Source organism: Chiloscyllium punctatum, chromosome 1, assembly GCF_047496795.1.
Source record: "Chiloscyllium punctatum isolate Juve2018m chromosome 1, sChiPun1.3, whole genome shotgun sequence".
In the NCBI taxonomy this organism is placed as follows: domain Eukaryota; kingdom Metazoa; phylum Chordata; class Chondrichthyes; order Orectolobiformes; family Hemiscylliidae; genus Chiloscyllium; species Chiloscyllium punctatum.
Window position 1 is genome coordinate 3,845,926 of NC_092739.1, and position 24,030 is coordinate 3,869,955.

The 24,030-nt window shown below is 42.8% G+C and overlaps 1 protein-coding gene across 2 annotated transcripts in view; it reads right to left on the reverse strand.

Moving 5' to 3' along the window:
* Window positions 1-18,682, reverse strand: part of LOC140480023 (toll-like receptor 2) — a 35,386-nt gene extending 16,704 nt beyond the window's left edge. Inside the window, exons 1-2 of one of the 2 annotated variants that reach the window (XM_072574939.1) lie at window positions 18,615-18,680; window positions 49-123 (exon numbers count right to left, since the gene is read on the reverse strand). The gene's annotated coding sequence lies outside the window, so the exon portion shown is untranslated. Of the gene's footprint in view, window positions 1-48; window positions 124-18,614 lie in introns of both variants that reach the window. The other variant, XM_072575757.1, reaches the window with a different exon arrangement.
* Window positions 18,683-24,030: the final 5,348 nt, after the last annotated feature.

The following is a 24,030-nucleotide window of genomic DNA, read 5'->3' on the forward strand; positions in this document are numbered from 1 at the left end:
ACCAACTTTCAGAAGCACCAAGCATAGGAAGTTAAAAATATTACTCACTCAACCACAGTGAATTGAGAAGGTGACCCCGATTAATGTTTCCAGAAAAGCAACCAAGGGAATCCACATCTACACCTATAAAACAGCACATTGTAAAAGCAATTGGAATAATCTGGCCTGTTTTATTATTTTCTTCCTTATATTCCATGACTGTATTTGTTTGTCTGTGCTTTGTGTGGATGGAGGCTGCAAACAAATATTTCAGGTTTAAGGCACAGATGTTAATTGGATTACCCTGTGGGTTAGTTTTTTTTTGCTGCTAAAGTTATTATATATTTATTTGTAAAACTTGTGTCTGGAACTATTTATTTGCAAAGTGGGGTAGCTTATTAAAAATTCTGGTTAGGAACTACTGGAGTAACTATTGAGAATCTTTGCAAGTTTTCATTTTATTGTGTAGCATATACAGAGGGAGAAAGGTTGATTTGGGTCAGCTGTCTCTGTGTCATAACACTTGGGCCCTTACACATTCATGGGACAGTGTCCACTACAAAGCAAGATTAAAATATTTAGAGCCCTTTGAATGTCCTTAAAGTAGAAGGTTTTAACCTAAGATTCTAATGATAGTAATGACCCTTCTCAGCCTGAGTTCAGTTAAGGCCATAGGCTAAGAGATTGGAACAGGAGTAGACTGTTCAGCCTTTCAGTCAGACCCACCATTCATAGTTGATCCGAAATTACTCATATTCACTTTCGTACCTTTCCTCCATCACCCTTGATTCCACCGATGATCAAAAATCTATCTATCTCAGCCTTAAATATACACAAGGAGTGTGACAAGAAGTTCCAAATATACCCAGCATTCTGAGAGATGTTTTAGATTGGCACCCCTTTATTCTGAGTCTATGTCCTCTGCTCCTAGACTCTCTAATAAGGTGAACCGTCCTCTCAGCATTTACCTTATCAAGTCCCTTAAAAATCTGATAGGTTTCAGCGAAATCATCTCTCATTCTTCTCAATTCCAGTGAGTAGAACTCCAAGTTGTTTAATCTTTGCTCATAAGCAATTCCTGTATACCAGGGTCATCCTACTGAACTTTCTCTGAACTGTCTCCAATGAAATGATACCTTTCGTTAAATGAGGTAATCAAAACGGTTCACAGCACTCCAGACTTGGAGTCACCAGCACATTATTCGGTTGCAGTGATATTTTCTTACTAATCTACTCCAACCCCATTGAAATAAGAGCCAATATTCCATTAGCTTTCCTGATTACCCACTGTACCTGTGTGCTAGCTTCACGCACAAGTACTCCCAAGTCCCTTTATGTTGCATCTTCCTGTAGTTTTTTCCCTATTTAAAAATGAACTTCATATTTTTCTACATTACACTCCATTTCCCAATGTTTGCCCACTTACTTACCCTATTAATGTATCTGTAAACTGTTTGTATCCTTCTTGCCACTTGCTTCTCTACCTATTTTTTGTTTCAGTGTATTCATTTCCTTGCTCCAAGTCATTCATGTATATTGTAAACACTTGTAGTTCCAGCACTGATCCCTGTGGGATCCAACTAATTATCAACTGATCCAATCTAAAAAAGAACCCCTTATTCCCTTCCTATTAACTAATTGCCTATCCACATCAATACACTACCTCTAACACCACGGGCTCCAATCTTATGACTTAACCTTTGTGAGGTACCTTGTTGAGTACCTCTTGGAAGTCCAAATATAAAATATTAACTATTCCCCTTTATCTACTCTACTCAGACATTTCCCTTTCATGAAACCATGCTGTCCCTTTTGATTAGATTGATTTTCCAAATATGCTGCTAACCGGCCTATAGTCACCTGATGTTTGCCTCCCTGGCCTTTTGAATCAACGATGTCACAATGGCAGTTTTCTAATTCTCCAATACTTTTTCTGAGTCCAAGGATTTTTGGAAAATTGCATCTACTATCTCTGTAGCTACTTTTGAGATCCTAGGATGCAGGCCATCAGGGCCAACGGCCTTCTCTGACTTTCACCCCATTAGTTTCTAACGATAGTGACAGTGCTTAATTCCTTCCCTGTTTTCTTTAGTATGAGTAGGATATTCGCTGTGTGTTCCACCATAAACCACCATGCGAAACACCTCTTTAACAACTCTGTCATTTCCTTGTTTCCCATAACTATCTACCTTGATTCATTTTGTAAGGGGCCGATGTTCACATTGACCTTTTGTCTTCATTTAGAGGTGATCTTATTGTCAGTTTTTAGTTGCCCTTGTAGTTTATCTTCTCTCTATTTTTAATCCTCCTTTGCTGGATTCAGGGCTATCCTTATTGGAATGCATTTTTGTTGAGAGTCATGAATTAACCCCTTAAATGTCTATCACTGCTTGCTTACTGTCTGCATTCCTGATTTCATCTCTACTCTTCCAAGAAAGAGCTCCTTGAATTTGTAGCTTGTTGGTGTTTTCCGTGTCTGCTAAAGCTTGATTTAATGCTTAACAATCGTAGGTAAGTTTTTTATCTCCAACGTGCAAAGATTTTCAAGATGGTGTAAATAAATTAGGAGGTGAGGACCTTTGCACGGTACCTATGGGAAGTGGCTGACTGGTTTCATTCCCTTTTGGAAAAATGTTAATTTCACCTCAGTCAGTGTGTAATCTAATCAGTGTTGGTTTCATGAATCATAGCCAACCTGTGTGGTCAGGTGATCCCTGTGGCCATTTTACATATGTGTTTTGGTTTCTGAAAAATTGTTCCATCCACAACACTCTCCGGTATTAAATTGGCTAAGAGAATTCGAAGATCAATAGTCTGTATTTTATATTGTCAAGGCAAGGGTAACAGAAGACAGCAGAGTGACGACTGGGCAGCAACAGAAATGGGTCTGAGGAAAAGGAATGAGAAGAAGGAATGAAGCAGGGAGGGGAAAAACAGAAGGGCAGCAAAGGAGGCAGCAGAGAGGACAGGGAGCCATAAATCACAGTAGGTGACATTTAGCCCATTGTGGCTGTGCTAGCTCTTTGTAGAAATAACTTGTGAGATTCACTTCCCTGCATCTTCTCCATTATTGTTCATTTTTCTTTTCTCTGTAGTTAATCCATTTCCTTTTGAAAGCTTCAATCAAATCTGCTGCCAGTATACTTTCAGACACTGTATTCCAGATCGTAACCACTTGTTGTGGATAAAAGATTTTCCTCATGTCACCTTCACTTCTTTTGCCAATCGCTTAAGTTTGTTTCCACTGGTTTTGCATCCTACCACCAGTAATAATTTTTCTCCCTGTCTACACTGTCCAGGCTCCTCTGACAAATTTCAACTTCCACTTCTCCGAGGAGAACAGCCCGGAGTCTTCACTCTTTGGAATTCTAGTCCTCCTTCCTGGAAACAGGTTAATGCCTTCACTTCTATCCTAAAAGTAAAGCCTAAAACTATACACAGTACTCAAGCTGGGATTGAGAAAATGTTCTCTCTAGATCCATCATATCTTTATCTTTTGCACCCTGATTTATAAAACCCAAAATCCAGTTTGCTTTTATTAATTGCTCTTCTCTTTTCCTGACACACAATTTCATCTGTCACTTGTTCATATTCCACCAGCTTCTGTCACCTCTTGGAGTTTTATCACTATCCTCCTCATAGTTCATAATACTTTCAGGTTTTATGTCTGTTATACTCCGCAATCTAAGTTATTAATACATAAGAAAAGCATAGGTCCTAATAGTAGGAGAACCCTATTATGTACCTTCATCTAGTTCAAAAAGAAATTCTGTTTTCTGTCACTCAGCCAACTGCATATCCATAATGTAATTGTCCTATTTATTCCATGGACTCTAATTTTGCTAAAAAAAGCTATTAGGTGGGACTGTATCAAATGCTTTTTGGAAATCCATGCGCACAACAACTGCATTTCCTTAATGAACTCTCTCTGTTTCCTTGTCAAAAAGCTCAAAGAAAATTAGCTAAACATGCTTTGTCCTTAACAAATCCCTGCTGGTTTTCTTGAATTAATTCATATTTGTTCCAATGAATATAACATTGTCCCAAATCATCCTTTCTAAATATTTTTTCACCATCATGATTAAATTATAGTTGCTAGCTACACTGTTTTTGAATTTTTGTTTTGAAGGGTTAACGTTTACAATGAGAAATCTAACCAGATGACCCACAATCAATGGTTAACTAAGTAAGTTAAAGATAATATGCAGCTTAAAGAAAACATATAATGGTGAAAAAATAGGTGGCATTTCAAATGTTTGGACTGAATATAAACAACAACAAACAATGATTGTGGGAATATGAGTAGGGCATTCAGCTCATTAAGTCTTCTCCATCACTCTTTGGAGGGTCAGTGTGGACTTGATGGGCTAAATGGTCTCTATTTGCACTGTAGGGATTCTACAATTGTATGAGATCATCACTTGTTCTTTAAACCAACAAAATATAGGTCTAGTTCTTCCAATTTCTCTTCAGAGGACAGTCCCACCATCCCAGGAACAAGTCTGGTGAACCCTTGTTGCACTTCCTCAATTGCAACAATATCTTTCTTAAAATAAGGAGACCTAAGCTGCACACATTACTCCAGGTGAGATCTAACCAAGCTACTGTATAATTGAGGCAAGAATTAATTACTCCTTCACTCAAATCCTTTTACAATAAAGGCTAACAGTTCATTTATCTTCCTAATAGCCTGCTGCAGCTGCATGTTAGTCTTCAGTGACTTATCGACAAGTAATGCAACACCACACATTTGTCTAAATTAAACTCCATCTGCCACTCCTCAGCCCATTGGCCCATCTGATCAAAATCTTGTTGTACTCTGAGGTAACCTTCTCTGCTGCCCACTATACCTCCAATTGTGGTGTCATCTGCAAACTTATTAATGATACCTCCTATGTTCACATCCAAATAATTTATATAAATGACGAAAAGCAGTGGACCAGCACCAATCATTGTGGCACACCACTGGTCACAGGCCTCCACTCTGAAAGGCAACCCTCCACCATCACCATCTGTCTTCCACCTTCAAGCCAGTTCTGTATCCAGATGACTAGTTCTCCCTGTATTCCATGTGATATAACCTTGGTAACCAGTCTAACATGAGAAACCTCATTGAACACTTTACTGAAGTCCATATAGATCCCATTTGCACTCTGCCCTCATCAATCCTCTTCATAAACATTTACAGCATGGAAACAGGCCCTTTGGCCCAAGTTGTTCAGGCCACCCAGTTTTCACAATGTTGAAGAAAATTGCTAAACTGCTGTGTAACTATATGTCCAGGAAGATTCCAAATCCCTTAATGAATCAAATTCAGAAGCAATTTGAACCAAGCAGAATGGCTATCATTTTCCTCATGACAAAACTAACCAAAACCCAATTGGGTCCTTCAGAAAATGTCTACATCTAATACCGTTTAACAAGGCAGTAGCCACCAAATGACTAGAGTGTTGAGAGTTTAGTGAAGTGAACTTAAAGTAGAGTTTTCACTAAACTTAATATCAAGAGTGCGTTCTGGTAGTTGACATTAGATGAGCAATCAAGACTGTTTACTATATTTATCATTCCATTTGAGTTTGCCTCAGTTGCAGAGATGTGACGTATATAATCAGTGGTGTGGGAGGAGGGCCTTTGGAGGTTATGAACTAGCTATTTAAGGGCCTCAAATGGTAATGGGTAGTGTTAGTCACTTAATGCCTCTGTATTACTGGTAAGTATTTGTAGGCAGATAGTTGATGGGCACAGCACAGATATAAAGCGCAGTTCTAAGCAACCCCTGCCAACCCGAGGTGCAGGCTGTCAGCTGGCAGCCTACTTTGAGAAATAAAGTTTTTTTCCCCAAATTGTATAATGAGCAACTTATGCAATTTAATGATATAAAATAATGGCTCTCAAAATTTAAAGTGGTAAATTGTACCAAAGGTTAATTGCAAAATACCTAGTGGCAAAGCAAATTCTGGCTGTACCCAGAATTGCTAGGCCACTAGCACAGCACAGTTCCCAACTTGGTCAAATGGTGTCTCCACCTGCTCTAAACATAGAGCAAGGGTTAGGGCTGAGTCAAGGCATTCCCCCTGTCAGTTATATCCTCACTCCTTGCCAAACATGATCTGGAAAATTGTGGTGAACCTGATGTTCAAATTGTTACCGTGGAAGAAGAGTGTCCATTCACCTGCTTTTCTGGCCTATCCCCCTCACATGAATATCTAGAATTGGTGATATCAGCTTGTGTGAAAGAGGTTGATTGATTAATAGTTGGTACCTAAGATTTTCCAGCAATTTGGAAACCATTTCTCTTGTTGTTTCTCCTCATGCACTATCGTCTAACTAATCTTCCTTGGAGGTGGGACCCCAAGATCTCAGCACTGCTGCACAGGAAGCTACCAACAAATGTAAGAGCTGACTGCAGCTTAATGGTTGATGCTCTGGTTATGCTTAGGCACTGCCTGCTGTCAGGCAGCACGACATTACCAAACACTGATAGCTTGCATCTCCCACTGTGTCCTACTTACAGCAGAGTCCAAATGCAAGATGAACAATGTCATACAAAGTTAAAGGGAAAAATTTCAATAGTAATAGGAATCCTTCAGCTTTTAACAATTTAAAGTCCTATATGCCCAATTGCCATCCCTTAGTTCCAAAGACACTAAAATTCTGGGAATGAGATTGTATATTATTCTCACATCTGTAGACAATTGATCATTATGTACCTGCTGTAAATTTAGTGCAGTCCTCTTGCACACAATGTTCCAATTCTAACAATCCAGTTCTTAATATCAGATGCATCTGTATTTAGTGAGAATGAAGCAGTGCTAATTTTTTATCAATCCATGTTTTTCACATCGTAGACTGAAGTTCTTGAGTTATATTTGAGAGATTGACATCAGTAAGTTTGTTCAGTGATTTGGCATTTTTCCATGGAAAGTTTCAAAGCACTTCAGATAAACAGGTTGATTTCCCTATTGTAAGAGGAAGTGCAGAGACATTGCAACTAACAAATCTAAGGTAAAAAGGACCACAAATCCCTGATGATTTCAGAAAACAACTCTAGCAGAAATTTACTTCTCTAAGTGGGCATTCTTAATAGCATTTACTGTATTTATAACCATATAAAGTATAGTGGATGGGGATGTGAGCAGTGATTGTAAACAAGTTACACACGCATTTAAAATGAATTGTGAGAAGATTTGTAGCTCGGGTGCTCGTTGTTGTGGTTCTGTTCGCCGAGCTGGGAATTTGTGTTGCAGAATGTTTCGTCCCCTGTCTAGGTGGCATCCTCAGTGTTTGGGAGCCTCCTGTGAAGTGCTTCTGTGATCTTTCCTCCGGCATTTGTAGTGGTTTGTCTCTGCTGCTTCCGGTTGTCAGTTCCAGCTGTCCGCTGCAGTGGCCGGTATATTGGGTCCAGGTCGATGTGTTTGTTGATAGAATCTGTGGATGAGTGCCATGCCTCTCAGAATTAACTCCTATAGGCATGGCACTAATCCACGGATTCTATCAACAAACACATCGACCTGGACCCAATATACCGGCCACTGCAGCGGACAGCTGGAACTGACAACCGGAAGTGATAGAGACAAACCACTACAAATGCCGGAGGAAAGATCACAGAAGCGCTTCCCAGGAGGCTCCCAAGCACTGAGGATGTCACCTAGACAGGGGACGAAACATCTGCAACACAAATTCCCAGCTCGGCAAACAGAACCACACATTTAAAATGAATCCCTCATCCCAAAACTAAAAATTTTAAAAATGCAGAAGTAAAATAGAATGAGACCTGATAAAAGAAAAGCTGTTTGGGTTAAAACCAACCAAGGATTCCTCCTTCAGTTGTAGATCTGTCTGTGATTTTTAAGAAAAAAAATTATATTCATATAGCACCTTTAACAACTACCAGACTTCTAAAAGCATTTACATAAAATGCAATTTGTTTTCTAAAGTGCGGTTGTTGCTACAATATAGAAACTTACCAGCCATTTAAACACACAGTAATTTCTCATAAAGCAAACAATGCCATAATGACTAGATGGACCTTTTTATTTCTGATGTGGTACAAGGATAAATATTGATCAGGAAACTACCCAATATCTCCTGCATTTCTGTGAAATGGTGCCATTGGATCTTTTACTGTCAGCTGGGGAGCAGATAGATTTAAAGGTTTTAGCTGAAACCAAAAAACAGGAATAAGTCACATGGTCCTTCGAGCCAGCTCTGCCGTTCAATATGATTGTGGCTAATCATCCAACTCAGCGCCCTGTTTCTGCTCTCAGCAGACTAGAGGATCATTTTAGCCCTGAAAACTATATCTAACTTTTCCTTGAAGTTTTCAATATTTTAGCCTCAATCAGTTTCTGTGGCAGAGAATTCCACAGGCTCACCACTGTCTGGATGAAGACATTTGTCATTTTGGTCCTAAATGGTCCATCTGTATCCTTAGACTGTGACCCCTGATTCTGGACTCTCTGATCATCAGGCACATCCTTTCTGCATTTATCCTGTCCTGTTAGAATTTCATTGGTTCCTATGAGATCACTCCTCTTTTTTTAAACCCAAATTAATATAATCCTAACTGATCCAGACACTCTTCATACATCAGTTCTGTCATCCCAGGAATTAGTCTTTATTACACTCCCTCCAAAGCCAGAATATCCTTCCTCAGATGAGGAGACCAAAACTGCAAACACTATTCCAGGTGTGGTCTCACCAAGGCCCTGGCACATCTCTGCTTCTGTACTTGAATCCTCTTGCTATGAAGGTAAACATATGATTTACCTTCTTCACTTCCACCTTCTCCACTTGCATGCTTAGTTTCAGTGACTGATGTACAAAGACACCCAGGTTTTGCTGCACCTCCCCCTTTCCCAACCTATCCCCATACAGATAATAAGCTGCCTTCCCGCTTTTGCTGCCAAAGTGGATAACCTGTCATTTTGGCATATATTTGCTTTACTCAGTCAACTTGTCCAAATCACACTGAAGTGTCTCTACATCCTCCTTACAGTTCACTCTCCCACCCAACATTGTGTCATCTGCAACTTGGAGATATTACATAAAGTTCCTTTATCTTAGTTGTTAGTACATATTGTAAATAGCTGGGGTCCAAGCACTGATCCCTGCAGTACCCCACTAATCACTGCCTGCTATTCAGAAACAGACCTGTTTATTTGTACTCTGTTTCCTATCTGCCAACAGTTCTCTATCCATGTCAGTACACTGCACCCAATCACACGTGCTTTAATTTTACGTGCTAATTCCTTATGTGTAATCTTATCAAAAGCCTTCTGAAGGTCCAAGTAAACCACATCCCACTGGCTGTACTTATTATCTCTACAAGTTACATCCTCGAAAAACTCAATCAGATTTGTGAAGCACCATTCCCTTTAGTAAATTCATGCTAGCTCTGTCCAATCCTGTCCCTGTTTTCCAAGTCCTCTGCTTTAAATCTTTTATAGCATTTTCCCCACTGCTGATGTCAAGTTAAACTAGTCTGTAATTCCTTGATTTCTATCTCCGTTAAGTAGTGAGGTTACATTTACTACCTTCCAATACAGAGAAGACTTCCAGAGTCCATAGAACTTTGAAAGATTACCACCTTGAGTGCTCCTTAAGTACCCCAGGAAGTTGATTTTTGTGTCCTGGGGTTTTATTGGCCTTTAATGCTATCAATTTCCTCAACACCATTTCCCTACTAATACTGATTTCCTTCAGTTCTTCCCTCTGTTCCCAACGCTTTGGGCAAGTTATTCTTCGTGATGACAGAACCATATGTAGGTTAAACTCTCACATAATTATAGCTGTACCTTTATTGTTTGTATTTCTAATTTTCTGTGTGTGTGGTGTGTGTGTGTGTGTGTAGGTGTGTGGTGTGTGTGTGTGTGTAGGTGTGTGGTGTGTGTGTGTGTGGTGTGTGTGTGTAGGTGTGTGGTGTGTGTGTGTGTAGGTGTGTGGTGTGTGTGTGTAGGTGTGTGGTGTGTGTGTGTAGGTGTGTGGTATGTGTGTGTAGGTGTGTAGTATGTGTGTGTGTAGGTGTGTAGTATGTGTGTGTGTAGGTGTGTAGTATGTGTGTGTAGGTGTGTAGTATGTGTGTGTGTAGGTGTGTAGTATGTGTGTGTGTAGGTGTGTGGTATGTGTGTGTGTAGGTGTGGTGTGTGTGTGTAGGTGTTTGTGGTGTGTGTGTAGGTGTGTCATATGTGTGCGTGTGTGGTGTGTGTGTGGTATGTGTGTGTGTAGGTGTGTGGTATGTGTGTGTGTAGGTGTGGTGTGTGTGTGTAGGTGTTTGTGGTGTGTGTGTAGGTGTGTCATATGTGTGCGTGTGTGGTATGTGTGTGTGTGGTGTGTGTGGTATGTGTGTGTGGTGTGTGTGGTATGTGTGTGTGTGGTATGTGTATGTGTGTGTGGTGTGTGTAGGTGTGTGGTATATGTGTGTGTGTGTGGTATGTGTGTAGGTGTGATGTGTGGTGTGAGTGTAGGTGTGTGTAGGTGTGTGGTATGTGTGTGTGTGGTGTGTGTGTAGGTGTGTGGTAGGTGTGTGGTGTGTGTGTGTAGGTGTGTGTGTGTAGGTGTGTGGTATGTGTGTGTGTGTGAAGGTGTGTGGTGTGTGTGTGAAGGTGTGTGGTGTGTGTGAAGGTGTGTGGTAGGTGTGTGTGTAGGTGTGTGGTAGGTGTGTGGTATGTGTGTGTGAAGGTGTGTGGTATGTGTGTGTGTGAAGGTGTGTGGTATGTGTGTGTGTGGTGTGTGTGTAGGTGTGTGGTGTATGTGTGTGTGTAGGTGTGTGGTGTGTGTGTATGTGAAGGTGTGTGGTATGTGTGTGTGTGGTGTGTGTGTGGTGTGTGTGTAGGTGTGTGCTATGTGTGTGTAGGTGTGTGCTATGTGTGTGTAGGTGTGTGCTATGTGTGTGTAGGTGTGTGGTGTGTGTGTGTAGGTGTGTGGTGTGTGTGTGTAGGTGTGTGGTGTGTGTGTGTAGGTGTGTGGTATGTGTGTGTGAAGGTGTGTGGTATGTGTGTGTGAAGGTGTGTGGTATGTGTGTGTGAGGTGTGTGTGTGTAGGTGTGTGGTATGTGTGTGTGTGTAGGTGTGTGGTATGTGTGTGTGTGAAGGTGTGTGGTATGTGTGTGTGTGAAGGTGTGTGGTATGTGTGTGAGGTGTATGTGTAGGTGTGTGGTATGTGTGTGTGTGGTGGTATGTGTGTGTGTGTAGGTATGTGTGTGTGTGTGTAGGTGTGTGGTGTGTGGTGTGTGTGTAGGTGTGTGGTGTGTGTGTGTGTGTGTAGGTGTGTGGTGTGTGTGGTGTGTGGTGTGTGTGTAGGTGTGTGTGTGTGTAGGTGTGTGTGTGTGTAGGTGTGTGTGTGTGTAGGTGTGTGGGGTGTGTGTGTGTAGGTGTGTGTGTGTGTAGGTGTGTGTGTGTGTAGGTGTGTGGTGTGTGTGTGGTGTGTGTGTGTGTGTGTAGGTGTGTGGTGTGTGTGTGTGTAGGTGTGTGGTGTGTGTGTGTGTGTGTAGGTGTGTGGTGTGTGTGTGTAGGTGTGTGGTGTGTGTGTGTGTAGGTGTGTGGTGTGTGTGTGTGTAGGTGTGTGGTGTGTGTGTATAAGTGTGTGGTATGTGTGTGTGTAGGTGTGTGGTATGTGTGTGTGTGTAGATGTGTGGTGTGTGTGTGTGTAGGTGTGTGGTATGTGTGTGTGTGTAGATGTGTGGTGTGTGTGTGTAGGTGTGTGTGGTATGTGTGTGTAGGTGTGTGTGGTGTGTGCAGTGTGTGTGTAGGTGTGTGCAGTGTGTGTGTAGGTGTGTGCAGTGTGTGTGTAGGTGTGTGCGGTGTGTGTGTGGTGTGTGTGTGGTGTGTGCGGTGTGTGTGTGGTGTGTGTGTAGGTGTGTGTGGTGTGTGTGTATGTGTGTGTGGTGTGTGTGGTGTGTGCAGTGTGTGTGTGTAGGTGTGTAGTATGTGTGTGTGTAGATGTGTGGTGTGTGTGTGTAGGTGTGTGGTGTGTGTGTGTAGGTTTGTGGTTTGTGTGTGTGTGTAGATGTGTGGTGTGTGTGTGTAGGTGTGTGGTGTGTGTGTGTAGGTGTGTGGTATGTGTGTGTAGGTTTGTGTGATGTGTGTGTAGGTGTGTCTGGTGTGTGCAGTGTGTGTCTGGTGTGTGCAGTGTGTGTCTGGTGTGTGCAGTGTGTGTGTAGGTGTGTGTGGTGTGTGCAGTGTGTGTGTAGGTGTGTGTGGTGTGTGCAGTGTGTGTGTAGGTGTGTGTGGTGTGTGCAGTGTGTGTGTAGGTGTGTGTGTGGTGTGTGTGTGTGCAGTGTGTGTGTAGGTGTGTGGTATGTGTGTGTGGTGTGTGGTATGTGTGTGTAGGTGTGTGTGGTATGTGTGTGTAGGTGTGTGTGGTGTGTGCAGTGTGTGTGTAGGTGTGTGTGTAGGTGTGTGGTATGTGTGTGTAGGTGTGTGTGGTATGTGTGTGTAGGTGTGTGTGGTGTGTGCAGTGTGTGTGTAGGTGTGTGTGTGTGGTGTGTGTGTAGGTGTGTGTGGTGTGTGTGTATGTGTGTGTGGTGTGTGCAGTGTGTGTGTGTAGGTGTGTGGTATGTGTGTGTATGTATGTGTGCGTGTGTGTGTGTAGGTGTGTGGTATGTGTGTGTGGTGTGTGCAGTGTGTGTGTAGGTGTGTGGTATGTGTGTGTGTGTGTAGGTGTGTGGTATGTGTGTGTATGTATGTGTGCGTGTGTGTGTGTAGGTATGTGGTATGTGCAGTGAGTGTGTGTGTGTAGGTGTGTATGTGTATGTGGTGTGTGCAGTGTGTGTGTGTGTGGTGTGTGTGTGTCTGGTGTGTGCAGTGTGTGTGTAGGTGTGTGTGGTGTGTGCAGTGTGTGTGTAGGTGTGTGTGGTGTGTGTGTATGTGTGTGTGGTGTGTGTGGTGTGTGCAGTGTGTGTGTGTAGGTGTGTGGTATGTGTGTGTATGTATGTGTGCGTGTGTGTGTGTAGGTGTGTGGTATGTGCAGTGAGTGTGTGTGTGTATGTGTGTGTGGTGTGTGCAGTGTGTGTGTAGGTGTGTGGTATGTGTGTGTGGTGTGTGGTATGTGTGTGTGGTGTGTGGTATGTGTGTGTGGTGTGTGCAGTGTGTGTGTAGGTGTGTGGTGTGTGTAGGTGTGTGGTATGTGTGTGTAGGTGTGTGTGGTAGGTGTGTGGTATGTGTGTGTGTGTGGTGTGTGTGTAGGTGTGTGGTGTGTGTGTGTGTGTGTGGTGTGTGTGTATGTGTGTGTAGGTGTGTGGTATGTGTGTGTAGGTGTGTGGTATGTATGTGTATGTATGTGTGCGTGTGTGTGTGTAGGTGTGTGGTATGTGCAGTGAGTGTGTGTGTGTATGTGTGTGTGGTGTGTGCAGTGTGTGTGTAGGTGTGTGGTATGTGTGTGTGGTGTGTGGTGTGTGGTATGTGTGTGTGGTGTGTGCAGTGTGTGTGTAGGTGTGTGGTATGTGTGTGTGTGTAGGTGTGTGGTATGTGTGTGTATGTATGTGTGCGTGTGTGTGTGTAGGTATGTGGTATGTGCAGTGAGTGTGTGTGTGTAGGTGTGTATGTGTATGTGGTGTGTGCAGTGCGTGTGTGTGTGTGGTGTGTGTGTGTGTCTGGTGTGTGCAGTGAGTGTGTATGTGTGTATATGTGTGTGTGTGGTGTGTGCAGTGCGTGTGGGTGTTTTGTGTGAGATCTCAGTGAGGCTGGCAGTGTCCAATGGCACAGCTTCCTCTGCCAGTCTCCCCCCAGGAGGACGACTCCTCCCCTTTCCACCATGCTATCTTTCCACCAGGACCTCCAGGTCTCTGTCAGAGAATTATAGTGCCGCCTTCTGCTTGTCCACCATGTTCCAATTCAGTCTACTGACAGGCAGGGCAGCTTCAGAATCCCAGTACTCACCTGGTGCACAACTCAGTTTTAAAGAGGGTGCAGGTACAAGGAATGACAGACTTTCAGCAGATATCAGTGGGGTGGTGTGTTGTTCCAGAAACACAACATGTTAAGATGAGAGTACAATCAAATGTGAATGTAGCAGTAGAGGTGGGGGTAGGTAATTAATGAGGCAAGTAAGATATGCCATGAAAACTCGCAAAGCCTCACGGCAAGAAACCCTCCAAAAAAGTACCTCAACACAACTCAAACTTAGCCCAAAAAAGTTTAAGATTCAGACAATTCATATTTTTTGTCAGGAATACATAGCCTCCTATTTTGTATACTCAATATAAACTTTCATGCAGTAAAGCTTTTGAAAGCTTTTTTTCTTAATGATTTCTGAATAAGGAAAATACTCTCCAGTACCCACATAAACCAGATAGTCACAGTTTACATGAATCCTAAGGTACAGACAGTCTTCCTTTTCATCCGTCCTTTTGAAATCCTTTGACAACTCTAATTTTGATATTGCTATTGAAAGACACAAGACAATACCTAGCCCAAGCATTTTAGTCATTCAGAAAAAGCAACCCTGAGCAGATACAGTGCAAACAGAACAGTGTGCCAGAAAAAGGAGTCTGCATAGCAAAGAATATAGCAACAAGGAATAATGGGAGTAAATGTCCTGAAGACAGTGCACAACCCGTTCTTTAAAAAACTCCAAAAAAATTAAATGATAATGCAATAGTTCTTCATATCTTTAACAATCCAACATCTGAGGGATAACACAGCTGCCTCATAGCACCATGGACCTGGGTACAATTCCAGCCTCCAAACACTCTGTAGAGTTTGCACATTCTCTTCATGTCTGTGTGGGTTTCCTCCAGGTGCTCCAGTTTCCTCCCACAGTCCAAATGTGTGCAGGTTAGAGAGTTTGGCCATACTAAATTGCCCGTAGTGTTCAGGAATATTCAGACTCGGTGGATTAGGCATGGGAAATAGGGAGTTACAAGAGATGGCAGGGGGCTGGATCTAGGTGGGATGCGTCCTTTAGAGAGTCGGTGTAGACTCAGTGAACTGAATGGCCTCCTTCTGCACTGTAGGGTTTTTATGATTCTAGATAAAAGACCAAAGCCAAATGACCCAGTTTCATAACACACAGCAACATTGAGGGAAATGTGAGGTAGAACTTCAACTCAGGCAGTTGCATAAAGCAGAGAGGAACATGATGAATTTGAAACTAGAGATAGAAGTTTGATTAGCCTGGATCATGTTGACCTAAGTAGGGAAGATGTGTTGGGTACGCTAGAAGTTATTAAGGTGGACAAATCCCTAGAACCGGATGGAATCTATCCCAGGTTGCTGAGGGAAGTGAGAGAGGAAATAGCTGGGGCCCTGACAGATATCTTTGTAGCATCCTTAAACACAGGTGAGGTATTGGAGGATTGGAAGGTTGCTCACATTGTACTCCTGTAAAAGAAGGGTAGTAGGGGTATTCCGGGTAACTACAGACCAGTGAGCCTGACGTCAGTGGTGGGAAAGTTGCTGGAGAAGGTACTGAGGGATAGGATCTATTTGTATTTAGAAAAGAATGGGCTTATCAGTGATAGGCATCATGGTTTTGTGCGGGAGAGATCGTGCCTTACCAACTTAATAGAGTTCTTTGAGGAAGTGATCAAGTTGATAGATGAAGGAAGGGCTTTAGTAAGGCATTTGATAAGGTTCCCCATGGTAAACTAATAGAGAAAGTGAAGTCACATGGTGTGCAGGGTGTTCTAGCTAGGGGCATAAGGAACTGGTTGAGCAACAGGAGACAGAGAGTAGTAGTTGAAGGGAGTTTCTCAAATGGAGAAAGGTGACCTGTGATGTTCCACAGGGATCAGTGCTGGGACCACTGTTGTTTGTGATATACATAAATGATCTGGAAGAGGGCACTGTTGGTATGATCAACAAGTTTGCAGATGACTCGAAGATTGGTGGAGCATAAGGGACTGTCAAAGAATACAGGAGGATATAGATAGACTGGGGAGTTGGGTGGAAAAGTGGCAGATGGAGTTTGATCCAGACAAATGTGAGGTGATGCATTTAGGCAAGTCTAATTCTAGAGCAAATTATACAGTGAACAGAAGAGCCTTGGGAAAAGTTGATGGGCAGAGAGATCTGGGAGGGCAGGCCCATTGTACCCTGAAGGTTGCTGCACAGGTGGATAGAATGGTCAAGAAGGCATATAGTATGCTTGCCTTCATTGGATGGGGTATTGAGTATAAGAGCTGGGAAGTGATGTTAAAATTATACAAGACATTGGTTCAGCCGCATTTAGAATACTGTGTACAGTTCTGGCTGCCATATTACCAAAAGGATGTGGACGCTTTGGAGAGGGTGCAGAGAAGGTTTATGAGGATGTTGCCTGGTATGGAAAGTGCTAGCTATGAAAAGAGGTTGAGTAGGTTGGGTTTATTTTTATTTTAAAAAAGGAGATTGAGGGGTCCCTGATTGAGGTTTTCAAAATCATGAAGGGTACAGAGAGGGTAGATAGTGAGAAGCTTTTTCCCAGGGCGAAGGATTCAATAATAAGAGGTCATGCTTTCAAGGTGAGAGGTGAAAAGTTTAAGGGGGAATACATGCAGCAAGTACTTCACACAGAGGGTGGTGGGCGTTTGGAACGCGTTGCCAGCAAAGGTGGTAGAGGCAGGCATGGTAGATTCATTTAAGATGCATCTGGACAGATGCATGAGTCGGTGGGGAGCAGAGGGATACAGATGCTTAGGAATTGACCGACAGGTTTAGACAGTACATTTGGATCAGCTCAGGCTTGGAGGGCCGAAGGGCCTGTTCCTGGGCTGTAAATTTCTTTATTCTTTGTTCTAAAACAAACCCCATTGGATCAGCTCTGTGTTGGACACGGTGTCTAAATTTCAGTCAATGGAATGAAATATCAGATGTTGTATATAACAAACAAACCTCACTATACCATCGATTTCATATTATTGATCGTGACAAATATGTATGAGAGAACTTTTGGGCCAACTTTATATTTGAATATTTATGGTATGGCAATTTTCTTCACTCATGGCAAAATGGCTGGGTGTTTTGTGGTGGGTAAGTTTGGGGAGGGTTTCTAAAATAATGTAAACAAAGGGTTATACATTAAATAGTAATAACCAGAATTCCCAAACAAAATAAAAACAAACACGAACAAGCATCAGACTCAGCAACAAAGACAATTGATAAAATTTTAATGTTAAGGTAGATCTATCCTCTGCTCAAATTACTTCTCAAGCATTAAATAATGCTGGAATCCCTTGTATGTTCTGTCAAGTATACTTATAGCACAACTGTGCTAGTTGTATATTGCCTAAAACAAAAGTGGTATTAAAGCTGACACAGACTCAGGATGAGCACAAGAATGCTGTTCCAAAGATTCCCTTCCCTTCTCTTCCCTTCCTTTCCTCTCCATCAATAACCTAATGGAGCTATTACAGAATTTTGCAAAATCAGGATACAACAGTGATTTGTCCTGCTTAATTATTGTTTTACTATTTGGTCGGCTTCCTACATAAAACTTCATCTAGATTTAGTCACACGGCACAGTGTCGGGCTGACTAGCATCCGGAGAAAACACACACAGACACAGGGAGAACCCTAGAGTCAGGCCAACTAGTCCACGTCAACCATGTTACCAAACTAAACTAGTCCCACCTGCCTGAATGTGGTCCACATCTCTATAAACATCTCTTATTCATGTACTTATCTGAATGTATTTTAAACATTGTAACTGCACCTGCATCCACCACTTCCTCTAGCGGTTTATTTCACACAGTAACAACTCCCTGTATAAAAGATTGGCCCCATGCATCCTTTTTAAATCTTTCTCCTCTCATCTTAAAAATATGCCCTCTAGTTTTGAACTCGCCCACTTAGGAAAAAGACCTTTGCAATTCACCTTATCTATGACCCTCATGATTTCATAAACCTCTATAAGGTCACTCCTCAACCTCCTAAACTCCATGGAAAAGGTCCCAGCCTATCAAGTCTATTTTTTAAAATCAAACCCCCTCCATTCCTGGCAAAATTCTGGTAAATTTTTTCTGAACCCTCTCTAATTTATTAACATCCTTCCGATAACAGGGCAACCAGAACTGGAAGCAGCATTCCAGAAGAGGCCTCACCAACATCCTGTACAATCTCAATATAATATTCCAAATCTGACACTCTAAGGTCTGAACAATGAACTGAAAATATGTTGCTGGAAAAGCGCAGCAGGTCAGGCAGCATCCAAGGAGCAGGAGAATCGATGTTTTGGGCATAAGCCCTTCTTCAGTGATGTCACAAGGCTTATGCCCGAAACGTCGATTCTCCTGATCCTTGGATGCTGCCTGACCTGCTGTGCTTTTCCAGCAACACATTTTCAGCTTTGATCTCCAGCATCTGCAGTCCTCACTTTCTCCTCTGAACAATGAAGGCAAGCTAAGTGCCTTCTTACCCCCCCCTGCCTACCTGGGACAGAAATTTCCCCAGGTCTCTCTGCAACACCACCCAGGGCCCTGCCATTAATTACACAAGTCCTTCCTTCGTTTGTTTTACCAAAATGCAATACTTCACATTTATCCAGATTAAAACACCATCTGCCACTCCTTATCCCATTGACTCTTTATGCTCTTAGATAACGTTCCTCACTGTTCACTATCAGCCTTGGTCTGAAATCCAGCTTTAAATTGAAACACTCCAAATTCAAAACAGATCTGTAACATTATAAGCAGCAAGTAGTTCTAGAAGGTAACTCACCACCATCTTATCCAAGACTGTTAGGGGTGGGTGATAAATATTGGTCCAGCCAGTATCACCTACAACAAAGTAAGTATTTACCCCACTGTTCTGTATACTCCAACATCCAACAACAGAAGTAAAGGTCCTCCCATGAAGCAAGGTTGAATAAATGTGTAGCTTACTTACTGATGTGAGCAACTAAACCTCATCGCACAGACCACAGACCTTGTCACTCCCACTAATCTTTCACTTCTTATTTTGGGCCTTTCGGTTCACATTGTCTAAACAGAAATTTCCAGTTAAACTGCATTTCACTTCCATTTTGCAAGTTGTGTATATGTTCAATTATCTTTGGCTTTTTTCCAATCAAAGACATTAAGGCAAAAGTATACTTGCCAGCATCACGGTGCCCAAATTAAGGTCAGAAGTGTTGTAATTGCTCCCACGCCATTACCAAAATTGAGGTGGAAACTCAATTTAGAGTTATAAAGCATGGAAACCGACCCTTCAGTCCAACTCATCCCTGCTGACCAGGTTTGCTAAACTGAACTAGTCCCATTTGCCTGTGTTTTGCCCATATCCCTCTAAACATTTCCTATTCATGTCTTTCAAATGTTGTAATTGTACTCTACCATTTCCTTCGGCAGCTCATTCCCTTTTAAATCTTACCCCTCTCGCCTTAAAACTATGCCTTCTACTTTTCAACTTCCAAGCTCTGGGGACAAGACCTTGGCTATTCACCTTATCTATGGCCCTCATGATTTTCTAAATCTCTATAAGGTCAGCTCTCAGCCTCCTCCGCTCCAGAGAAAGAAGTCCCAGCCTATCCAACTTCTTCTTATAATTCAAACCCCCCAGTCTCGGTAGCATTCTTGTGAATCTTTTTTGCACCTTTTTCACTTTAATAACGTCCTTCCTATAGCAGGGTGGCCAAAATTGTATGCACTACTCCAAATGAAGCCTTACCAATGTCTTGTGTAACCATAATATGACATCTCAACTGCTGTACTCAGTACTCTGACTGGTGAAGGCAAACATGCCAAACACCACCTTCACCACCCTCTCTACTTGAGACTTCACTTTCAAGGAACTGTGTACCAGCCCCACTCCCCCCCCCCCTTTCCCCCACCCCACCCTCAGGTATCTCTGTTCAACAACACTCCACAGGCCCTAATATTAACTGTGGAAGTCCAGGCCTGGTTTGTCTTACCAAACTGCACACCTTACTTTTATCTAAATTAAACTCCATTTGTCATTCCTCAGCACACTGGCCCAGTTGATCAAGATCTCCTTGTATTTTTAGATAACCCTCTTCATTGTCCACTATTACCATCAATTTTGGTGTCATCCGCAATATTACTAACCATGCCTCCTATATTCTCATCCAAATTGTTCAAATAAATATTAAACAACAATGGACCCAGCACTGATTCTTGCTGCACACTGCTGATCAAAGGCCTCCAGCCTGAACAACAACCTTCCACCACCATGCTCTGTCTACTAAAGTCAAACCAATTTTGTATCCAACTGCCTAGCTCTCTTTGGGATCCCATGTGATCTAACTTTACCAACCAGTCTACAATGTGGAACTTTGTCTACATGGATTTTAGCAAGGCTTCAAACAATGTCCATTGCTTTCATCTGCCTTCATCTATTTTCTTGGTCACCTGTTCAAAACACTCAAAATTTGTGAGACACAATTTCCTATGCACAAGGCCATGCTGACTATCACTAACCAGTCTTTGCTTTTCCAAATGCATGTACATCTTGTCTCTCAGAATCCCCTCCAAAAACTTACCCACCACTGACATCAGGCACACTGGTTTGAAGTTCCCAGATTTCCCTTGCAGCCTTTCTTCAATAATAGCACAATATTAGTCACCCTCCAGTCTTCCCTTCTTTTAGAAAATTGCTTTTGAATCTGCTTCTACCACCACAAATAGTACACTGCAGAATTTCCTTCTCATACCTATGTAAGAAGACAAGTGAAACTAATGTTTAAAGTGTCTTTAAAATAAATAACTTGATAAATTTGGCACTTTTAATGACTTCAGGTGTATCTAAATGGTTAACAGACAAGGAAATATAATTGTTTGATGAAGCTGTTATAAGTAGAGCTATCAAATTGCACATTCATTTTTAGATTAGATTAAATTACCTACAGTGTGGAAACAGGCCCTTCGGCCCAACAAGTCTACACTGACCCTCCGAAGAGCAACCCACCCAGACCCATTCCCCTACATTTATCCCTGACTAATGCACGTAACACTATTGGCAATTTAGCATGGCCAATTTACCTGGCCTGCACATTTTTGGACTGTGTAAGGAAACTGAAGCACCCGGAGGAAACCCACGCAGACACGGGGAGAATGTGCAAACTCCACACAGTCAGTCGCCCGAGGCGGGAATTAAACCCGAGTTCCTGGCGCTGTGAGGCAGCAGTGCTCACCCCTGAGCCACTGTGCTGTCCTCCCTCAAGGCTGTATTCAAGTGTCACTCTAGATTGTGTAGTCATGTCTCGGAAATGGGGTTTGAATGTGAGTTGTTGACTGAGAAGTGAAAGTGCTACCCCTAAGTCAATGCTGAAACCAAACCCACTACAATAGAATTAAGGCATTATCTGTGTCTCAGGTGGTCGCACTCATACCTCGGAAGTGGCTTGGGGTTTAAAGTCTCTTTCCAGAGAGTTACACAGCAGGTTAGCACTCCAATGCAGTACTGAACTGAGTATCCTCAGTTTGTAAAACATCCCTTGACATTATTTTGATGCATAGCAGAGGAGTTTTCACCAATGTTCTATCCATTATCGACCAGAAATTCAAAAACAAAATATCTGATCTTTTATTTCAGTCTGGCTAGGAGATCATGCTGTGCACATATCAGGGGTAGTGTACCTATACTATAAAATGCTACATTTAGTCAAAGGTACAAAGTGTTTTGGAACATTCTGAAATTGTGAAAAATGCAAGGCTTTCGGATAAAAATCCCACTGGGCCAGTTTTCAGACTCACAGCCATGAGCAGCTGTGCTCAGTCATGCTGAAGTAGGTAGCACACATTGGGTTGCACCCTTATTTAAATTAGACACAGCTTTGGCTGGGCAAGGCCTGCACTGTGAGCCAGCAGAGGTGCAGCAGTGTGTGCTGATAGCACCTTTTCCAATTAGCCTATAGCTTGCAAGTAAAGGAGTCTGCTACTTTTAAAGGGTAAGGTCACTAAGTCGAAGGGAGCTGTTGCTGGCCACCTCAACTGATACTGGCTGAAAGTCCAAGCTGCACAAACCTGGCACCAAGGAAGGGAGCTGTTTCTAGATTCAGGGTTGTGGTGATGATGGCCTTAGTCCTGGAAGCTGAGAAACAGAGATGTCTTGTTTGCACAGGATTGCAAGATCGTTTTCCAACGAGGTCAATTTCTGGAACCTAGCCAGCAGTGTCAGATAAAATTCAATAAACACATGAAATGACCTCAAGGTGAGTGAAAGCATCTTCACATGAAACAATCTCTCACCATGCCCACAACAAACACCCAGTAGCATTCCCTGCCATGGCAACATGGTAGTTCAGTGGTTAACATTGCTCCCTCACAACACCAGGGAGCCGGGTGCTCTGGAATCCTCGCACAGATCAAAGCTGCGCACTTTAGGTGGATTGGCCATGGGAAATGCAGGGTTATAGGGTAGAATGGGGTGGGTGGATCTGGGTGAGATACTATTCAGAGGGTCAGCATGGCACAATGGGCTGAATATCCTGCTTCCAAACTGTAGAGATGTTATGATCTACTCAGGACTCGGGCCTGCCATGCCAGCATCACTTACTGTCCAAGGATGTTAGCCTCACATCCAGTCTCTCAGTGCTTCCATACAACTATACTGCTGCAGCAGGCATTTCATCCAAACACAATACAATATAATCATCAGACTTCTCCCTTCTGTCTTGCTGTACAGGGATGATCCAGCAACTCAAGCAGTGGGGACAAAGAGGAATGCATCTCCTGGGTCCAACTATGGTCGCACCTGCAACAGAGCCTGTTTATCCAGTCTTGTTGAGAAAGGATGGCTGTATTTCCTTTTCAAATCCTTCACTTCCTTTTTTGTTTTACTTAAAATGAAGTGTAAGCTGCAGAGGTTGTGACCAGGGACCCTACTGCTTCTCACATCCACCACCACCTCGACCAATCAGCCTCCCCTTCCCGAGATCCTGCCTTCAGTGACCTATGAACTGTCCAGCCTGCCCAGTCACGGCATCTCATGGAGGAAGAGAGACAGAAACAGCACTGTATTGTTGAAGAAACTCCATCGCTCAGTCAGACATTTGTAACCACAAGCTCAGATACTGGCAGTGCACAGTTTTCAGCATGTGCATCCCCCCAAGCCAGGGGAGTAGGCAGCTTCTACGTCAGTTCACCACAGACCAAGTTCAAGACTGGGTTCTGCTGGACAGGCCTACAAGAGATGGCTGATGAAAATCCAGACCAAGACACTGGGTGCAGTGACTGACTTGCTGACAAGAAACCTAAGGCCCCAAAGTGGCACAGCAGTTTATCCTTCCCACCATGGAAGTGATGACCAACTTGTGGATCCAGCCATGATGGAACCTCCAACGGTTGCTGTCTCAGGATTGCAATACAGGGAGAAGTCATGAATCTATTGTTGTTGTAGTGGGCGATAAAAGGAGGCCATCGGATCCATGTTCAATGCTAAGCAGCCTGAGACTGTTACCATCTTGCTTGCAGATTTCGCTGTTTAAAAAGGCTTGCAGCCTCTCACAATAGTCCATCAGCCTGCACTTTAGCTATTTACTAAGATTGATGTTTTGCTGCCCAGGGAATGGTAATGTGGAACTCAAACATAGGTAGAGAGACAGGTAGCACTGAAGAGGCGGGGAGGCTGCAAAAGGATTTGGAAAGGTTAGGAGAGTGGGCTAAGGAGTGGCAGATAGAAGGAAGAATTGATGTAAAATATAAGGTCATGCACTTTGGTAGGAAGAATAGAGGCAAGGACTGTTTTCTAAATTGGGAGAAAATTCAGAAGTCTGAAGAGCAAAGAGACTTGGGAGTTCTAGTCCAGGATTCTCTCAAGGTAAACTTGCAGTTGAGTCAGTAGTTAGGAAGGCAAATGCAATGATGGCATTTATTTTGAGAGAACTTGAATATAAAAGCAGGGATGTACTTCTGAGGCTCTATAAGGCTGTGGTCAGACTTGGCCTGTAGTTTTAGACTCCATATCTCAGGAAAGATGTATTGGCCCTGGAGAGTGTTTCAGAGGGTGGTCCCAGAGATGAAAAGCTTAACATCTGAGGAATGTTTGGGGACTCTAGGTCTATACTCAGTGGAGTTTAGAAGGATGAGGGGGAGTCTAATTGAAACTTACAGAATACTGAATGGCCTGGAGAGAATGACTGTTGGGAAGATGTTCCCATTGGTAGGAGAGACAAGGA